The sequence below is a fragment of the Mustela nivalis genome (genome assembly GCF_964662115.1).
Source record: "Mustela nivalis genome assembly, chromosome: 4".
Classification (NCBI taxonomy): Eukaryota; Metazoa; Chordata; class Mammalia; order Carnivora; family Mustelidae; genus Mustela; species Mustela nivalis.
The window spans coordinates 37,737,023-37,757,015 of NC_139023.1; the positions used below are offsets into that span (position 1 = coordinate 37,737,023).

At 40.8% G+C, this 19,993-nt stretch overlaps 1 protein-coding gene across 16 annotated transcripts in view; it reads left to right on the plus strand.

The window, feature by feature from the left end:
• Positions 1–7,256: 7,256 nt before the first annotated feature.
• Positions 7,257–19,993, plus strand: part of ARAP2 (ArfGAP with RhoGAP domain, ankyrin repeat and PH domain 2) — a 188,265-nt gene continuing 175,528 nt past the window's right edge. For 3 of the 16 annotated variants that reach the window (XR_014311239.1, XR_014311240.1, XM_082728931.1), the window contains exon 1: positions 7,345–7,564. The gene's annotated coding sequence lies outside the window, so the exon portion shown is untranslated. Of the gene's footprint in view, positions 7,565–7,604; positions 7,760–7,894; positions 8,064–8,355; positions 8,439–17,013; positions 17,189–19,993 lie in introns of those variants that run through there. The other 13 variants (XM_082728935.1, XM_082728940.1, XM_082728939.1 and 10 more) reach the window with 12 other exon arrangements.

Genomic DNA, 19,993 nt, shown 5'->3' on the forward strand with positions numbered 1-19,993 from the left:
AGGTACTGACTTTTGACCTGGGCTATATGTTTCTAAGACCTCCATTTTGGAAATTCATAAGCTTGCCTCATAGGCCACTCATATAGCTTGTCTCCCACTGATCATAATTTCAGGCAAGATCCCATAGTTGCAATCTTCACAGCTCCTAAGTTACAACCTCAAGGAGAAACAGGGTGAGTGAGACTCTTCCAGATGAATAGAATGTCTATCCTGTCCAGAAGGGGCAGCTGCGTTTCCAGTCAATTCAGACTTGCTTTGTGGGAATGAGTTCAGTGTTATCAGTCATTCTGATTTTTCAAAAGAAGCTGAAAATCCATATTTTAATATAAAATCTTCTCAATTTGGGAAACTAACAATTGCTAAGCTCTAAGCTCCTGAAAGATACTTGGAGTTCATGCTGCCCATAGTTAGTTAGTTTGTGACCTTGGCTTTTATGGCAGTTGTCTTGTGGTATGAGGTTTTATCAATCCCTTCCTTGTTTTTTGTTTACCTTTTATATGGGTGTTAGTCTGTGCTTTTCAAATTAGGTCTTTAATAGTTTAATTTCATTGCTGTGTAAGGGATCTATTTCTAGCTGTTGTTTTTGTATTTCTAACCTCTCTACCTTTTCCTTCTTTAAATCCCTCCCCCCTTTTGTTTCTTGAAGTCAGAGAGCTGTCAAAGTTAATTATATATTATAAGGGTAGCATTTTTAGCAAAAAGGAAAAAAAAAAGGAGCTATACAAGCATTTTCAAACTATAGCACAGATAGAATTTTCTGGCATGTTTAGTAAATGGAATTTTGGAAAGATAGGAGAACAATTGACACAAAAAGTGAAAGTAATGATTTTATACTCAGTGGATGTACTTCATCTGTGAATCCACTGGGCAATAATTAGTTTCTCTGGAATTCCTTTTAACAATAATTTTTCCTTAAGGAACTTTTTTTTCATAGAAAAATAAAATTAGATATTTATGTTAGCAGTTGTAGAGACTACTGGAAGTCAACACCGCTAAAATGCAATCATTTTAGGATACACAAATCTTTCTTAAAACCATGAGAAAAAAAAAATCACTATGACCTAAATAAGACATAATACAAATCACTTAGAATTTTTATTATATGCATATGTGAAAATGCTCTTCGATAATTTTTTAGATGTAGATTTTGATCTAATATCACACTGTTCTCTTTCCTTGACTTTTTGCCGAAACGTAGTGTAATCTTTTTAAAGACATTGGAGATGACGGTTAAGCTCAACATGTGTTGCTCTGTCCATAATGATGACAATATAAACACATGTGGTCAAGTTCATGAACATGCAGACAATGACAAATTATAGTATGACCACTGCCTGGCCAACCGCAGGTCATCTAAAGATGAATCCCCATTTCAGAAGTCGTAAACTGTAAAATACATATCAGCATCCATGAAATGCTCTAGTCTCTACTGCCTAAATAAGTTTCTGAAACATTAGTTTTATAGGAAAACTTATTTTTAATTTTATAAAGTTTATTTTTAAGGGTTTATTCGTTCATTTGAGAGAGAGAGAGAGAGAGACAGCAAGCATGTGAGTGTGGGGGATGGAGGGCCGAGAGAGTGAGAGATAGAATCTTAAGAAAACTCCGTAGGAGGCCTGCATGGGCTCAGTCTACCTGAGCCAAAACCAAGCGTCAGCTGCTTAACCTACTGAGCCACCCAGGCACCCCTATTTTTATTTTTTTTTTATATCTTTGAAATTTTCCAGTCTAAAATATAAGTTGTATACAGGGTAGCAAGAGAGACAAAATTCTCATATAAGATTACATTCACAATTTTTATGAGTAAAGTTTTCTTTGCACAATTGAGGTCTTTAGTTAGAGTTGGGTATCTGTCTTCTCTCCTGTGAGATGCAAACCCCTAACGATCCTGTACTCTTTCAGACCACAGGAGAACAATGAAGGCTTTGAGGAGATACGAATTCAGAGGTTTGTGGGGACCGCTGATTTTAAGGCTGACCCCCCAATTTGCTTCTGTCATTCATCTTTCTTTTTCTCTGCTGCCACCAGCTTTATTCAATCCTTTTACCAATTCATATAGTTTATAGGAAAATGTATATTCACTTTTTAAACATTTAATAATTTCTGAAAATCTTTTATTTTATTTAATTAATTTTGTTTTTTTAAGACTTTATGTATTTATTTGAGAGAGACAGGGAGAAGGAGAGCAGCAGAGAGGAGCAGAGGGAGAGGGACAAGTAGACTCTGCCCTGAGTGCAGACTCCATGCAGGGCTCAATCCAAGGATAGTGATATCATGACCCGAGCTGAAATCAAGAGCAGACACTTAACCAACGTAGCCACCCAAGTGCCCCCAAACTTATATTTTGAAAAAAGTTATTTCCACAATCTCATCAATGTTTGGCCAAATTTAATTGACCGAGTATTTGATGTTTCTCCTTTGCGTACTTTACCGTAGACGTCCATTAGGCAGTTCCCTTACGGTGAGAAAGTTAATAAAACTTTCAAAGCAACTCTTAAAGCTTATATAAAATATCAAGTATTTAACGTAATGAATATAAGTATTTCCTCTTAATAAAACAAACATTTATTCAAGGCCCTACGGTGGCACTTCAGGGAATTCAAATAGCAATAAAACATTCTAAGTACCCTGAAGGCCAGGCAGACTGACAAGAGTACTCCAGTAGAAGTAATGAAACTTCAGGGAACACAAATAGTAATAAAAAAAGCTCCTCAGTGCCTGTAATACAAAATCCCCTAACATCAGTATGCCAGTAGTGGTAAAAACAAGGGTCAATGGGAAAATCCAAGAGAGAGTATTGTGTATTTCGGAACATAAGGCACATCATTTTTGCCCCCAAATCAGGCATCAGAAAAGATATCCTTCGGCCAAAACTTTAAAAATCTTCTTTGAGGGGCATCTGTCTTCAGCTCAGTTCATGATCCCAGGGTCCTACTCCACAGATTCCCTGCTCAGCAGGGCAAGTCGACCTCTCCTTCTCCATCTGCCTCTCTCCTTCTCCACCTGCCTCTCTACCTGTTCATGCTCTCACTCTCTCTCTCAAATAAGTAAATAAAATCTTAAAAAAAAAATAAAAGCCTTCTCTGAGGAAGAATTCTTGGGGAAATTACAGACTTTGAATTCACATTATCTGGGTTCAAATCCTTTTCTCCTTACTGTACTTAGATGAAATAAACTCATTGTCTCTGTTTTTTTCACTGGCTAAGAAAGGATATAATGATAGTATGTACCTTCCAGACTTGCTACAAGGATTGAATGTTAAAAAGGTATAACAATGCCTGGTACCTAGATTCTATGTATTACAGGATTTTGACCCTGCCACCATTATTATCCTAATCCAAACTGTAAACTACCCGAACTACTGAAGTTGGGTGTGGGGTGTGTAGCCTGAAATATCCTCAGTCAGTCATAGTTTAGGATAACATACAAAGGTCATCTGAGGGAATTGGTTTAAAAATCAAATGGGTGAAGATATTTAAAATAGATTAAGTAATTATGTATGGAGATGTGACTTCACAATTGTAAATGTCCTATGTTAGTGCAAGCATCCTTTTAAAAAGCATTCAAAAAACAAAAAAAAAAAACTGTTTTTTACAAATGGACATATTTAAGATGAATGAGTGAGAAAAAAAAAACTTCTTTATATAATGCAGGTGGAAACCTGTGGTTTGCAGTAACATCCCTAGTGACAGAAACATAAAAGGATTCAGAAAGTTAGATTTAAAAAAAAAAATTAGGGGCACCTGGGTGGCTCAGTGGGTTAAAGCCTCTGCTTTAGGCTCGGGTTGTGGTCTCAGAGTCCTGGGATTGAGCCCTGCATTGGGCTTTCTGCTCAGCAGGGAGCCTGCTTCCCCCTCTCTCTGCCTGCCTCTCTGCCTACGTGTCATTTCTCTCTCTCTGTCAAATAAATAAATAAAAGCTTTTTAAAAAAATTTAGACACAAGTGAAAATAATATGCTTTAAAAAAATGAAAATAAAACGTTGATGATTTAAAATGTGGCTCTGGTGATGCCGTTATTGATGTCAAAGTTGTATGCTAAAATGTGAATAAAATTATTTTATAAAATATGAATGGAACAAACTGTTTATATGTTAATCTATAAATTTATTTTTATATTTGCTTATCTAAAATGAATTAAATACCGTAAATAGACATATGCCTATTTTATCTATATTCCTAAAGTTTTATATTTGGAAAAAATAATATTGGGCTTTCCTTTACAGAAAAATAGAATACTTTAAACTCTGTTGTGTGTATGATTCTGGGTAGCATAGATTTGGAAAGGCGGTGGGATTTGAACCCAGTTTTGAAGAATAATTGAAGTAAAAAGAATGGAACAAAATTTACTATGGGACTACTATTTTCTAGGTGTCTTAGATAAGCAATTAAATTAAATTCTCGTAGGTATTATTATTCCCATTTTACAGATGGGGAAATTGAAGCTCAAAAAATTTAACGAGTCTTTTCAAAATACCACAACCGACATGGACAGGCTTCATTTCCAGATGGCCTTTTCAATTCCAGCGCTGTGATTTCCCTAAAAGGCAATCCAGTGCAGAGGGTGGATGCCGGAGAAGACTGGTTTGGACTTCTCTTTTCTATATTTCCTAACTGATGTAAATTACTCAACCTCTCTTTCTTAAGCTTCTTACCACAGGGATAACAACACTGTCTCTTTAAGGAGCTGTTGAGATAATTCAGTGAGCTTTTACAAGTTCTGGGAATAGCAAGTGACACCTCAATACTCTATGGGAGTTAGCCTCCAAGATGTAAGGAAAAGGGGGAGGAGGGAAAGGAGGGAGAGGAGGAAAAATTTCCACTCTGTCAAATTACCTCTTCCAAAAGCAGAGTGTATTCTGGGTAGGAGGAATAGGAGGAGCAAAGACCCAAAATCCGTCAAGGGACACAGCTTAGCCTTCTGTCTGACTAAAAACTGAGGAAATAAGGGTGGGACTAGGTCATTTTGGAATAAATCCAACCTAGATGGAAATTACTGGGAATATACACTCCAATGGCCTTGGCAGTAAACAGATATCATACCTCAGTTTTTATGAAGTTAATTTTCTCACATACTTTGCTTCCTGAATGCCTCTCTGTAAGGGCTGCTAAGTAATTTATAGTGTATGAATACAGCCTAGACATATTCAATTTATACACTATTGATCACTTAGCCTAAATCTGGATTAAGCTTATTTTTATAGAATTGGAAAAAGTTCTGACTTATAGAGTTGTTTTATACATACAACATGTATTTTAGATGTTTGGCTGGAATCTGATATGATGAATGAACAATTAAGAGAAGAGAACTTTTGACAGATTTCCTCAGATACCTTTTATTTTTCTTCATACATTAAGGTTCTTAAAACCAGAATGTATTTTAAAAACAATGTATACATTCAGCGTGGGACCACTGTTTTTCCTTTACTTCCCAGAGTTATTCTTAAATCATTGGTGTGCCTTACAGCTCTTAACTTTATTTCCCTTCAGAGAAGATTGTAAATCCAGAGGTTGTATTGTATTTGCTACTACTGTATCCTCAAATCATCAGGCAATAAGTGTTCAATAAATTTTTTAAACAATAAATGACTGAATACTAATCAAGGAACTAAGATACTGTTGCAAAGACACACAAGGTCCCAATTAGTTTATAAAATCTACCCGGAGAAGTAACCTGAGGCCAAAGCAATGCTTGGCATTCTGAGACACACCATTACTAATGTTTCTGTTCATTTATAACCTACCTTGCTCAGAAAAGGATTGATGATGGCTTACAAAAATAAAAATAAATGACGATTATGTGAGAGCTCTTGAAGAGAAAGAAAAAAAAAAAAAAGAACAAAACCCAGATTAAGATCCTCAGATGAAGCCACATAAATACAATTATATGGGAATCCAAAGAAAAGGATGCTTGAGGTTCAGATAATGTCAAGAAAATTTTCTGGAAACGGGGTTTGCTATGCCGTATTCATTTCGAAGACTTGGAGATTTGGTGTCTCTGGAGCTTTTTAGAGCTGCTTCAGAGTCTTCCAGGCAGGAGGGGGCTTTTTGGTGGGAAGTATTTTGAAGAAGATGACGCCTACCACCAACCTGGGCTCCTGGGAAGGCTTCTACATGTTGGACCTCACCAATTATCTAATTTTTATAATAAGCTCACCACTTTCCCTAATTGCTTCACTTTCTTCAACAGGTACAGTGGAAAGATAAGGATAGTTCATCATTCAAGGGAGAGAATTTCAGGTACAGTCTGTGAAGAGATGTTTATTAAAGAAAAAAATAAAGGATTTGGCCTTTGAACTCACTGGCAAAAAAGTGGTATTAAGTTTTGGGAGATATCCAAGTGGGTGTTTTGTCCCCCCCCCCCCCCCCCCCATATCCCCTTTCTTTTGCTGCCTCCGTGTTATCACTTCCAGGAGCAGAATGTCAATGTCCAACTCCAGTGGGCGATGTCTTTCCAGGATCTAACCATCTCAACTACCAGAAGGACTGGGGGCATCCCTCCCCTCCAGGTGAGAAAGACAAAAAGGGGGGGGGGGTTTAGAAAATCAGGGAGTAGGCTGTGTTTCTCAGGGTTAAGAGTTCTGATCTAAATAGACAATCACTGCCGTCCCTTCAAGTTGTGTCGGCTTGGCCAAGTTGCCCTGTCCCTCCGACACTTCAGTCGGAAAACAGAGCTATTAATCCCTTCCTCACGCACACCCTGTGCAGGAGAATCCTACTGGGCTCCGACTAATCTGCTCTGAGCTTGGCAGGCAGATTCCCGGGCCCACTGAATGCACCTTTACCAAGTAGCTGCCTGGGAAAACCAGCGCCCTAGATGAGTCTTGAGTTTGGGAAATGCTGAGGTAACGAGGAAAGTACTTAGAGGGATACTAGCAATCAGCGCTGGTGAGGTTCCGCCCATTTGACCAGCACCCCCTCTCTCAGAGCGCAGGGGGAAACCCAGGGCGGGCGGGGGCCGGGAAGGGTCACCCGCATCTCCCTCCTGCGAGGGTAATGCCCTCGCCGATCTTCGCCCCCGGACGCGCCCCCGCAGGTATCCCAGCCCCGCCGGCCCGGGAGCCTCGCGGCCGAGGTGCACCAGGTGGCGAGGGTGCCAGGCGCGGCCAAGTGGCGGCGGACTGAGTCAGCCGCCCAGCTATGCTGCGGAACCAGGGCGGCCTGCTCCGCCGCCCCCGCCGCTGAGCCCCGGCTGCCCCCGCGCGGGACGCCGGCCGCCGCCCCCGCGGGCGGAGAGGAAGCGGCCGAGGCGCGGCGCGAGAGCACCTGGGCAGGCGCCGGCGGCGGGCGCGGCGCTTCCGGAGCTGCGCGCGGGCTCGCGTTCCCCGCGCTCCCCGCCTCCAGGTGCGGCGGCCGCGGCGCGCCCGCCCGTGTGACAGCGCCGCCCGCGCGGCCGCCGCCCGGCCCCAGACGCGGTGCGGGCAGCCGGCGGGGACCGGGGAGAAGGAGGCCCGGCGCCTGGGACCGACGGTGAGGACCGAGTGAACCGGGCGGAGAGAGACGCCGGCGCCGGGGCTTCCCCGCCCGCCTCGCCTTTCCCAGCTCGGCTGCCCGCGCGCCAGGCGAGTACCGGGGGCCGCGGGTGGGCTGGGCGGGAGGCCGGGGCGGGGCCGGGCGGGGGCGGAGGGTTCGACCGGGAGCCCGGCCGGGGCTTTTCGGCACTTTCCGGGTAAATTTCCAGAGCGCAAAGTGCTTGGCTCTGGTTTCTGCCCCTTGGATTTCCCTCCCGCGTGTGGGCGTCTAAAAGGAAACCAGAAGCGGGTAAGTGATATAAGAACTCCTTACTAATGTGATTTGACCCGGGAGGGTGAGAAGCCGCACAGACAACCAGGCACCTCCTCCAGCACCCCGCACCCCCAAATAAAATGAAGCTGCCCCTTAGCGAGTTTCAGGCACCACCACGTTATTTACTCGGTGGAGGTAATGAGTTTGCTCGGGTCTCTGTGCTCCCCCGCACCCTGCTTGTTACACACTTTAAGAGGACAGGCTTGTTAATTAACTTTAATCACAGTCATTTGGCCTCCACCTGCCCGAACCCAACACCGTACCCGGGGACCTGTCGGCAGTGAGTTTACTAGATTGATCTTTCTCATGTTGTTTTGGAGACGAGTTTCTCGGGGGGGAATGGGTGTCCATCTCATTGAGTGAAGTAAGTTCGCCCAGGCTTGTTTTCTTAAGACACTTTCCTCCTCTCCTTTCGGCGATCTGGAGTTATTTTGATTTGGGGGAAGGCTAAGTGAAATATGGTGAACTATGTCCTTTGATAATGAGAGGAAAAAATAGACTCATGACATTTTAGGTTTTTGCAAGTTTGTGTAGTGATAGGAACTTTTTTTTTTTTTTTTTTTTTTTGAAAGGTTGTCCTTGAAGTAGACTGCTCCGTGGATTATATCCTTCTGGTTAAAAAAAAATTGTATTGAAAAAGAAACTATTTTTAAAAGTACGTTTAATCGGATGTCACTGTGATTACCAATAATAGTATTGTACTTACAAGCTCAGTATTGATTTCCCCCGCACTTAAGCACTCTACACCCGCATGAGTTTATGGAACTTTGCCCATAAGTAATTGGAAGATGAAGTTTTGGCAGTTTTAAAAAGGAAGCTAACTTTTTTAAGGTGGGGAAATCCTCTAAACTTTTAGTTATGACTTTTATAGACTTACAAGAGAAATACTGAAGGAAAATTCTCATGACACGACACTTGAACCGTGTTTAAAAAAGAAAGAAGAGTGAAATGGGTCATGGAACTAAGTTGGAGCCTAGAGTGGAAATGTCTCCCTGGCTCCTTTTTAAACATATAGTTAACAGATAGACATTTAACAGATAGACATTTAAAGTGGGTCCTAACCCCACCAGTGTTTTATATAGATTTGGTTTGTTAGTACTCAGAGGTTTATTTAAATTAAAATGTATCTAGGGGAAAGTCAATTGACTTGTTAAAACTTACTTATGTGGGTGTGTGTTTGTATTTTTTTCTGTCCTCTCTAAACCTGTTAGATTTTATATGGATTGCCCATGAAAGGAAAGTTGATTGTGTGTGTATTTTTTTTTCTCATGGTATATATAAAGATAAACTCTTAATCATCTAATATCACAACAAGCTTCCAGCAGTGACTCACAGATTAATGCTTTTCTATTCAAATACTCTTAGTTACTGTGGTTAAGTGTAGGACACAGATTACAGTAAATTGTGATTTTATTTTTAAAGATTAAAAAAAATTATTTGAGAGAGAGAGCACGCAGGAGGGGTGGCAGGGGTGGGGAGGAGGGGGATGGGCAGGGAGAGAGAGACAAGCAGACTCCCTGCTAAGCAGTCTGATAAGGGGCTCTATCCCAGGCCCCTGGGATCAAGGCCTGAGCAGAAGGCAGACACTCAACAGACTGAGCCATCTTTGTTCTGCTGAATTGCAATTTCTTTGGAAACTTTTAAATTAATATTATGGAACTATGAAGTTTTAAAAGCCCCAGGACTCCGAGTTCTAGACTTCGTGATATCCAAGAAGTATTTTGTTTTGTTTTGTTTTGGATTTCTCCCCCACCTTCTTCAAACTTTGAGAAAGTTTGGTGAAAGATGTTTTGAAATTGCCAAGTATTATGATGGTCTTCGCTTTCATAGCTTTCTTTTAACAAGAGTTTTTTTTTTTTTTTTCCTCATTTATTTATAGACTCATTTATTGGATCCAGTCTTGGCACTTACTAAACTGAGGGATTTTTGGAATTATTTGTAAAATATTAATTATGTAGAGAACTTTTCATTAATATTGGAAATATTTCTTAGCTTTGACCAAATGAGAATTGGTGAGATTTAGTAGCTATGAGATGTCTTTTTAAGCTTTACTGTGAAGACCTGGACCCGGGTAGTTTGTCATTTTAGTTTATCTTTTTTTTTTTTTTTTTAATAGTATTGGCCAGGTTAAACATATAATGATAGTTAAACCATTTTGCTTGCTTTTTTCCTTATTTGAAGGAATAATCAATGTTATTCTCTTTATAAGATCTTTTCTAGTTTAAGTATAACGTATTTGTTTACCCATGCTATGGAGGGATAAAAAGGAATCCTGATCTGGGTTGTGTCTTCATTTGATCAGCTTCAAGAGTAAAAACTACTAGTGTAGAGGTGGGAAGAATTATTTTCCTCTCTGACACCATTTGTGTACAAAGGTGGATGGATAGCTGAGGGCATACTGAGGAAAGGACTAAGAAGGTGGTGAACATGCCCTCATGTTTCTCACAAAAATGGGAGGCACTAAGGGACTCTCTATAGGTTATATTACATAGCTTTAACAAAAGGAAAGAATGGGTAATCAACGTGAAGCTGGAGAGATGAGGAAAGAGCAGAAGAGAGGTGTGGTCTGCATGCCCATTATCAGGTGACTTAGGCTCATGGAGGTGGTGATGGTTAACAGTCATTGTCAAGTCTCTTTCACACTACCCTGATGAAGTCTGGAGTCTTTACACTGTTACTCAAGGCCCTTCAGAGCCAACTCCAGCTTCCTTTTCTGGCCTCACCTTTCATTACTTACTGAACCTTAAGTTTTCTCCAGCTGTTCCCATCTCCTTGCTGTTATTACTGGAAGAAATCTCCCTCTGTGCCCCCTTTATGGAGTTTCTTCTGCTTCAAAGAGGGCTGCCTGCATCTCCATTTCTTCTTACTCATCCTGAGATTCTCTTGCCTAACCCCTTCATGGATGGTTCCATCCTCAAAGCTCTGAATGGCTGCATATTTCACTGACTTTCATGGATTTAATTTGGGGTTTTTAGAGTTCCCTGACACTCATGAAAAATGATGGTTCTACTTCTTTATGTTATTAACAATAAAGCGATATTTAAAATGTAAGCCATATGAAAGACAAAGTCACAAAATTAGATTTTTCTTAGTATTATTTAAATGCTTTTTGGGGATATTATCAGAGTGTTCCAATTTCAGCATTCCTTCTTTACTGGGACTTAACTGAGGGGTAAAGAAATGGCTGTTTGCCTGTGTGCTACTTTCCTTTGCTTATAGATCTTTCTATACTCCTTTAGATTTTTGAACTCTTTGAGAGAAGATATCTCATCTTCACTTTTTTTGTGGCACTTGACACTGTTCTCAGATGAGGTAATAGGTAACCTTGAACTGCAAATATTTCTCACTATTATTACTCTTGGAGAGAGTAGTTAGTGTTCCTCAAATATTTATTGAATGAATAAATGTAAGTAAATGAGTCAGTAAGTTGGGAGACATTTGCTGAGATACCCTCTTTTCTTAAGAAAAAGAGACTTTGACAATAATGGAACCAATAGGAGTGAGCTCCCAAATTCAGCTGGAAAAGAGGTCATGGTGCTATTTATAAATGCAAAGAGAGGAAATGTTCACAGTAGGCTATTTTGAAACATCTGGTTGTTAGTCTAAAAATGCGACTCAAATTCAGAGAAATCGTGGGGTATATGTTTATACTAAAATTTTAGAATTAAAATATAATGTATGATAAAATGCACATAGCATTAAGTGTAAGTCGTAAAATTTCCCAGTTGAACTGCAGCATCATGCTAGTTTTGACCTGAGTAAATGAAAGGTATGTTCAGTGTAGCATGAAATGGAATAGAATCCTGAAGAATGCGTGTTGGTGTTCTTATCAAGAGATCTAAGTGGTCTGGTTCTCCTTCTTGCAGCTGGCACCTGGCAGAAGCAGCGGCCCCATCAGGGGCCCACAGGTGGGAGTTCTCCACTATGATGCAGGCTTTGGCTTGATGCCTTTTTACTGTCCCCACTTTTGTTCTTGTAGAAGCTTGGCAAGATGCAACCTTTCTGGTTGCTCAAGAATTATGGCTCTCCTTCAAAGATCTGTGAATTAGAACTGAAAACAAGTTTCAAACGTTAGTCAGTTAACTTAAAAATCTAGATGGACAGCTCGAAAAGAGAAAGATTTACTGACGCTAAGGAGATTATCCAGCACTTAACTATGAGATTATTACCTGAAACACCTAAAGCTAGGTACTACTTAACCTACTAGTAACTTCTCGTAATAAGTCAGTGAATTATCACTCCTAGCCTTTACCAGTTGTAGAAATGGATATTAAGTTCTAGATTTTTGAAAGAGTTGTATTTTTGATTTCACAGTAAATAATCAAAATATAATTTAAAACAGTCCTTGCTCCGTGATCCAGGCTACAGAATGCTTTTGCCCAGGCTTTGGCTATTTTCAGCTCAAACCTTTCCATCCAGCAGACACTAATTAAATGCTGATTGCTTGCCAGGGACTGTTATCTTTATGCATATTTACTTATTTTACTCTCAGAACAGGCACTATTGTCATTACTGCTTACAAATAGATGACAGTGGTGAGGCACAGAAAAATGAAGGAACTTTTGCAAGGTCATTTAGCTAGCATATGGGGAGCTAGGATCACTGGTAATCCCTGTGCTCTGTGTCCCAAGTCTAGTTTTCAGGTGAAATCCTCATTCTCACTAATCTAACCGCATCTCTATATTGCTAAATTAACAAAACTGTATTTACTGCTGTTAGGTGCACTGTAGGTTTATTAGAAGAATAATTTACAGTGCTAATTTAAAGGCATGTAATTTTACCAGGTAGGCAGAAGAAAACCAGTCAAACCACGTGTAGTATACAGTATATGACCAAGTGCAAGATTGTTACAAGTGAGTGAATAATAATAGCCAACACTGATTGCACATTTACAGTTTATGTCCAGTACTGTTCCATATACCTTATATATTTTACTTGTTGAATCCTAACGAATCGTTTTAATATGAGGTATGTTATCCTCATTTTACCTATGAGGAAACTGAACTTCAGGGCAGTTAAATAACTTTTAGAAGAATACAAGTTAACAAATGGGGAAGGCTGGTTTGGAATTCCAGTGGCCTGACTCCAGAGCACAGTGCTCCTGCCTGGGCAGAAGCAGGGATGGAGTAGGTAGGGAAAACTCATGGATGTGGTGGTCCCTGGTTGTAAGATTTGAATTAGCCTCTAAAGGAGAGGAAAAAAAAAAGTCCTATGTATGTACAGGAAGTTCAGTTTGAATAAAAGCTGAGAAGTTGGTCCAGACCTTCTAGTCTCTCTCCCTAGCTCCTTGTTGTGCTGCACAAACGAAAGAAAACAAATCATGTAACATAAAATTTGCCATCTTCGCTATTTCTGAGGGTACAGTGGGGTAGTAAGTAATTTACATTGTTGCGAACTAGATCTCCAGAACATTTTCATCTTGTAGAACTGAAATTGCACACCCATAAAACCGCTCCCCCCACCGCCAGCCCATTCCACTTTCTATGAATTGTTCTACTTTAGATACCTCATGAAGTGGAATCCTTCCGCATTTGTCTTTTTGTGACTGCCTCCTTTCACTTAGCATCTTGTCCCCAAGGTTTATCCATGTGGTAGAATATTGCTGAACTTCCTGTTTAAGACTGCTTAGTATTCAATTGTCTGTGTACACTGCATTTTGTTTATCTGTCAGTCAGCATTCAAATTGTTTGCACTTCTCTTTCTGCTTCACATTTAAAGTTAAACTTTTATGACCCTATTGTTCCAGACGGTCGAGTACCGTCTGGAACAATCCTTCAGACTATTCTAGCCACACTGTCCTTGTTTTTACCATCACTGTTGACTGTTCTCATAGACAGTGACTACTTACTTTGGTTATATTTGATTATTTGATTTTGACTTCATACTGTGGTGGTATATATTGTCACAGTAGCTGTCTTTCTGCAGTGATCGATGCAAAATACATGTTCATCAGCTACATTTTAAGTTACTGTTGCTGTATACAGTAATTTCAAAGATTTTTCCCATAATTTATGTCATTTTGTCTCAAAATCTCACCCTAAGTAAAGGTAAATGAATGCAGGCTTCCATATGTAACCACTTGCATGGACACACACACACACACACACACACAAACTGAAAAGATATATAACACTTGAGCTTATAAGACATGGTATATTGAAACAGGGTTTTCCCAGTGACTGTAAGTGCTTATGCATAGCTAGAGAGTCAAAAGAGAGGAAAAACATGAAGTGCTTGGTACCACTCTATTGTTAAATCAGTTATGTGACTATTAGGGGGCATCATGGTTAGCAGCACAGATCACGGAAACTGACCCTTAGAATTCTGGAATCTATCCACTGTTTATCTGCTGTGTAGCTTTGGGCATGGGACTTTCCTCCCAAGGAAGCTTTGAGGATTAAATGCGATCTTACAGAGATGGTTTGCAAACATCTGTAAATATTGGTTATTAGTAGCGTGTAAGCCTGGGGGAAAATGAAAGAGGATGGCGGTGTTTTCATGGGTGGGGAGGAGTAGTGGTCAAGGTGGGGAGCATGGCAGGGAAGGTTAGGGCCTGCGGATGACCACAGTTAAGATAGATGGCCAGGTTGGGGAAACTGGGCTTCCTGTAAGGGATTTGGTGGAGGTAGTTTTGCCACAAGGTAACTATGTGAATGGGTGGTAGGAGAGAGGTGCTAAACAGCCGATTTTTTAGTATTTTGGCAGCTAAGCACTCAGCTAGAAAACTAAGGATTTTAGGCTTTCGACCCTTTGCAATCTGTCTTATAGTATGGGATGGAGTAATGTGACAACAAGCACATTTTCTCTAAACCACTTCCTCTTCTACATGGTTGTGGGGGAATAGTCAAATATCATCTTATGAATACTGGGAGTTAACATCTTGGTATTAAACATGAGTTTACTTGATATGCACATGCCATCATATGTATTTCTTGTGACTGTATTGTGTACTGAGGCAAGGTGGAATTCTGTTACAACCTGTAGCCTGAACTAACTAGTTCAGTATGTTATCCATATGGTTTCTTAAAGGATTAGCTATTTCTCCACAGTAAGTTTATTCTCAACTCGAAGTCAGGGACATTTCCCTTATCTATAGTACCAGTCATCCTCTGGGGGTAACTGATTATTTGTAGAGATTTAGAGGACTAAAAATTGTATGTGAGGTTTCTACCTTGGTGATCATTGCAGGGTGTCCTAAATCAGTTTTCCTATCTACTGGTTTAGTCATTATGACCAGCGAAAGCATTTTTTTCCCGCACATTTCTGGGTTCTCCTTGGGAGATAGTTCCACTCCATTGGGAACCATTATTCTGGAATACAGTAAACTCTCATTGTTCTTCAAATCAGTAAGACTTGTATTGATAACCTTGGGAGTTTCATTATTCATGTGGCAGCCTAATTCCGTTTTTATTTGGTAGATATTTTGTAAGGTTCCTTTTGGGTTTTGTGATCCTGTGATGGTTAAACCTACTTGAACACATTTGTAGTTTCTAAATATTCTAAAGTATGTTTCTGATTTTTAAAAGGTGTGTTTTAAAAGATGGGTTAAGGGTGCCTGGGTGGCTCAGTTGGTTAAGTGACTGCCTTCAGCTCAGGTCATGATCCTGGAGTCCTGGGATTGAGTCCCACATCGGGCTCCCTGCTCGGCAGGGCATCTGCTTCTCCTGCTGACCTCTCTCCTCTCAATCCCTCTCTCTCTCCCTCTCAAATAAATAAAATCTTAAAAAAAAAAAGATGGGTTAAAATTATGAACAAATTTAATTGTATGGTGCTACTTTTTTCCCCCTCTCATAAGGTATGAAAGTTAAGCAAATAGGATTCCAGAAATTGTTAGCACTGTGTACTTCAGTGACTTCATGGTTTTCAAGAAGTGACCCCTGGTTTTCAGTTGTTTGTTTCCTAGCTCAACTAGGGGATGTGACCAAGATCCACTCCACTGGTAGTGGGTGGAGGGATGGGTGGTGGGGAGTGGCTCACTGAGGTGGTTTACCCTACTTGAGGCACAGGATCAGAATAGCTGTCCCAACTCATGAATTTTTAAAAGCCCCACTGGTGGATTGGAATGCTTCCACTGACCTCCTGCTAACCTCCAACTCCTAATTTGAAGATCTCTTTAAGTGGTTAGATGGATTGGAGAAATCTGTATGTGAATCCTGTCTCTGCTTCTGACAAGTTTGGTGACCTAGACACAAGCTTTAACACTTTGTGTGTTTTATACTTTCTGTTTTAAATCATCTGAAAGCTGGGAAAGTCATTCAGCAAACATTTATTGAGTACCTACTATATGCCCGACAGTGTTCAAACATGAAGGCTAGAGCAGTGAACAGTACACAAGATCTCTGCCCTCTTGGTATCCATGGATACTAGGTTGTAACAAAGCCATAAGATAGAGTAGGAGTAAGGAATAGTGAGGCAAAAGGCCACTGGCATGCATGGTGGGAGTAGGGAAGGCCTCTCTGAAGTGGCCACATTTAGCAGAGACCTGCTAAAGTGAGCCATGGGTGTTTGTTGAAAAAGCAGATTTGAAAGAGATGTGAGGGTGAGAAGTGAGCTCATGAGGTGGGAATAAAACAGGCCACCTTGATGGCAATTGAGTGATGGCTGTGGTCAGCCAGGGAATATGAAGTTGGAAAGTCCTATGGAGTGATTGTGGTTTGACTTTTCTTATAAAATGAATCCTCCCACCTGCTCTGGTGAGACTGTACTATTATATGTATGGGGGGGGCACAGGACAGAATCAGGGATTTGAGTCAGGAAGCTATTGTAGTGGTCTGAGGTGGACGAGATGATGGCCTGGATGAGGCTGTGAGCAGACGTGGTGAGAAGTAGTTGGTTCAGGATGGAGTATCCAGGTTGAACTCAATAAAATAATAAGATCTTGTGTTATTAAGTGATATTCAAGCCCGGCATGGAGCAGGGAGTCCTAAATATTATTCCCTTTTACTTTCTCTTGAAAATTGGTCAGGACAGGATGGACAAACATGGAATCACATCTGTAATGCCCACTTTTTGTACATTCCCTGAACATGTACTACATACACATTGTGCACTATGTTTATAAACAAATGATTTGACTGGCATTTATGGGGCAGCTTTTATGGGTTGGGCATCATCTTGGCAGAGTTATTAGTTTATTATGGGGTAGTAAATAATAGGAGACAGATTTTCTGTGTGCAGTTCTAAATGCTTCACAACAGACATATGAAATATGTATTATTATTTTTTTACAGGTTTTTATTTATTTGACAGCACAAGTAGGCAGAACAGTAGGCAGAGGGAGAGGGAGAAGCAAGCTCTCCACAGAGGAGGAAGCCTGACGTGGGGCTTGATCTAGGACCCTGGGATCATGACCCAAGCCAAAGGAAGCCACTCACCAACTGAGCCACCCAGGTGCCTCTGAAATAGGTATTATTATTATTACTTCTGTTTTCCTGATGAGGGGAAGCTGAGGCCCAGAAAGGTTAACTATTTGTTTAGGCTCACAAAACTAGTAAGTAGAGGAAGTAGGATTTGACTCCAGGTGTCCAGCTCCAAAATCTCGGTTTTGTACTTCAGTATCCTACTTCTGTAGGTTACTATGGAATGCATCAAATATGATTCAATGCTTTTAAGAAGTAAATGCTGTAGGAGTACAGAGAAGAGAACTTTTTGTTCAGTAGAGGCCTTGTAAAGGAAGTGGCATTGAGTTAGACTTCAAAGAATGGGGAAGATTTCAGCTGTGGGGAGATAGTGATGATAGGGATGGAAATAAATAATTATAATGATGGAAATGTATGTCTACTAAGGACTTAACATGTAGTAAGCACTGTTTTAACAATCTTCTTCAGTACAGTGGTACCCGTAAGTGTTTCCATTTTATGGATCTGGAAACAGGCACACAAACATATACCTGTGTTGGGGCATCTGGGTGGCTCAGGTGTTAAGCGTCTGCCTTTGGTTAAGGTCATGATCTCGGGGTCCTGGGATGGAGTCCCACATTGGGCTTCTGCTCAGCAAGAGGCCTACTTCTCCCTCTCCTACTCTCTCTGTTTGTGTTCTCTCTCTTGCCTTCTCTCTATGTCAAATAAACAAATAAAATCTTTAAAAAACGGAAAACAAACCCCCATATGCTTGTGTTTATACTGCTAGGACGTAGAAGAGGTGGGGTTTGCCTCTGACACCAGACTGATGGGCAGCGGGTTAGGAGGGGCATTCCATCCTAGAGGGGAGAGTGATGCGCTTAAGCTCAGGTGGGATGGTGTCAAGTATATTTGGTGAATGTGAGGAATTTAAACTTGTAAAAATTTCCTGCACATCACTGGTCATCTCTGGGGTATGTTACAAGTACATATTTCTGGGCCTGTTATCAGCCACTATTACTGTACAGAAGATCCACAGACCAGTATCATGGAGAACTACTGACCTAGATCATAGCATGTATGCCAGTGTGCCCAGGTGGAGGCCAGAATACAGAGGGCATTGATACCATTTTAAGGAGTGTACACATGGTAGCCTTTGATGGAATGGGCACATCTGTCTCTTTGCATATGACGTGCATATGGGGTAGAGGCCTCTGCAGAAAGAACTGGATCTGTGAACACCCTTGAGTGGTCAGACAGTTAAAAAGTCTGGTGATTGGAGGATGGAGCTGACAAAGTGCAGAGAGGATGGTAGGGCCTGTGGGGAGGGAGCCTCTTCCAAATCTTGAAAAGGAATCAAGTTCATGTTCAGCATATGGAATGACAGCAGAGGGATGGTTCTGGGTATTTGGTGTATCTGTCCTTGATTCAGCTACCCAGGAAGTGTATGTATATACTCCAAGGGAAGGAAAGGGTATTGCGTATAAAACTTACATGCACGCACACCACAGAACTAACAAAATGGGGCTCTCAACCACTTCTATGCCTACCATCCTCCCCTATCTCTTAAATGTATCCCAAGCAAGTGCTCTGCAGAGTTCTAGGATTCCAGTTGTACATGTATCTGAAGAAAGGAGTGATCCATTGTATTTTAAGAGGTTGAAAGGAAGCCTTCACAGAGGTGGTTAATACCTGCCTGCCTATTCAAAATTTTAAATTGGGCACAGGATTTTCCAAAATGTTCAGATTTGCAGGCAGATGGAACATATGCCAGAGGAACGGGGCGATTAAGCAGTTTGTTGTTTCAGGAATGATAATTAACAATAATGAGCTACAGTGAGCGATGATGCTGGTAGAATGTTTGGCACAGTTGAAATTGAGACTGGAGCTAGTCCACAGAACACCTACCTTGGTAGTGGGAGGTACGGTATCTGCACATAATTGCTGTTTACATCAATAGTAGCTGCCATTATTGTTGTTATTAGACTGACACAGGACTGTGGTAGGACATGGTAACAAGCTTAGACTTTATCCTTTCGAGGATGAAGAGGGACATGCTAAATTTGGATTTTCAGTAGCTCACTGATAGCTCATCGTCTCCATAGACCATGCTGAGGGATTTGTTTAGAGACTGTAATAATCCAGGCAAGAGATCTAATGAGCATCTGAACCATAGCGGGGTAGTGTGGATAGAGGAGTGTATTAGTCAGTTTGGGCTGCTGCAACAAAAATGCCACACACTGTTGGACTTTAGCAAAACAAAACAAAACAAAATTCTTTTTCTAACAGTTCAGGAAATGGGGAAGTCCAAGATCAGGCTGTTAGCCAGTTTGGCAACAAGTTATTTCCATTTGTGATGTAAAAATAAATAAATAAATAAATAAATAAATAAGATAATATATGTATAAAATAATTGTATAGAACAAGAGTGATATATCTGAGTATTAGTTTTATATATAGTGTTGAGGTTTAAGCTTTCTTCTTTTTTTTTTTTTTTTTTTGGTCTTGACATTTCTTTATTTTGACTGTGACAGAGGGACACCTTATTGTCAAAGTCATATCCTGCCCTACATCTCATTTGTATTTTCTTTGCTTCTGCAGTGCTGCCTGAGTACAGTACGTGCTTTCCCTTTTTTCACATACCTGTGTGTCATTGTTTGCTGATTTTTAAAGAGTCGAGGCAATGGCTTTTGGGTGACTGGCAGATAAAACTTGTGGTGTCGAAGTTGTGCCTTTTGTTTATTTATTTGATAGACAGACAGACAGAGATCACAAGCAGGCAGAGAGAGAGGGGGAAGCAGGCTCCCCGCTGAGCAGAGAGCCCGATGTGGGGCTCGATCCCAGGACCCTGAGATCATATTTCTGAGCTGAA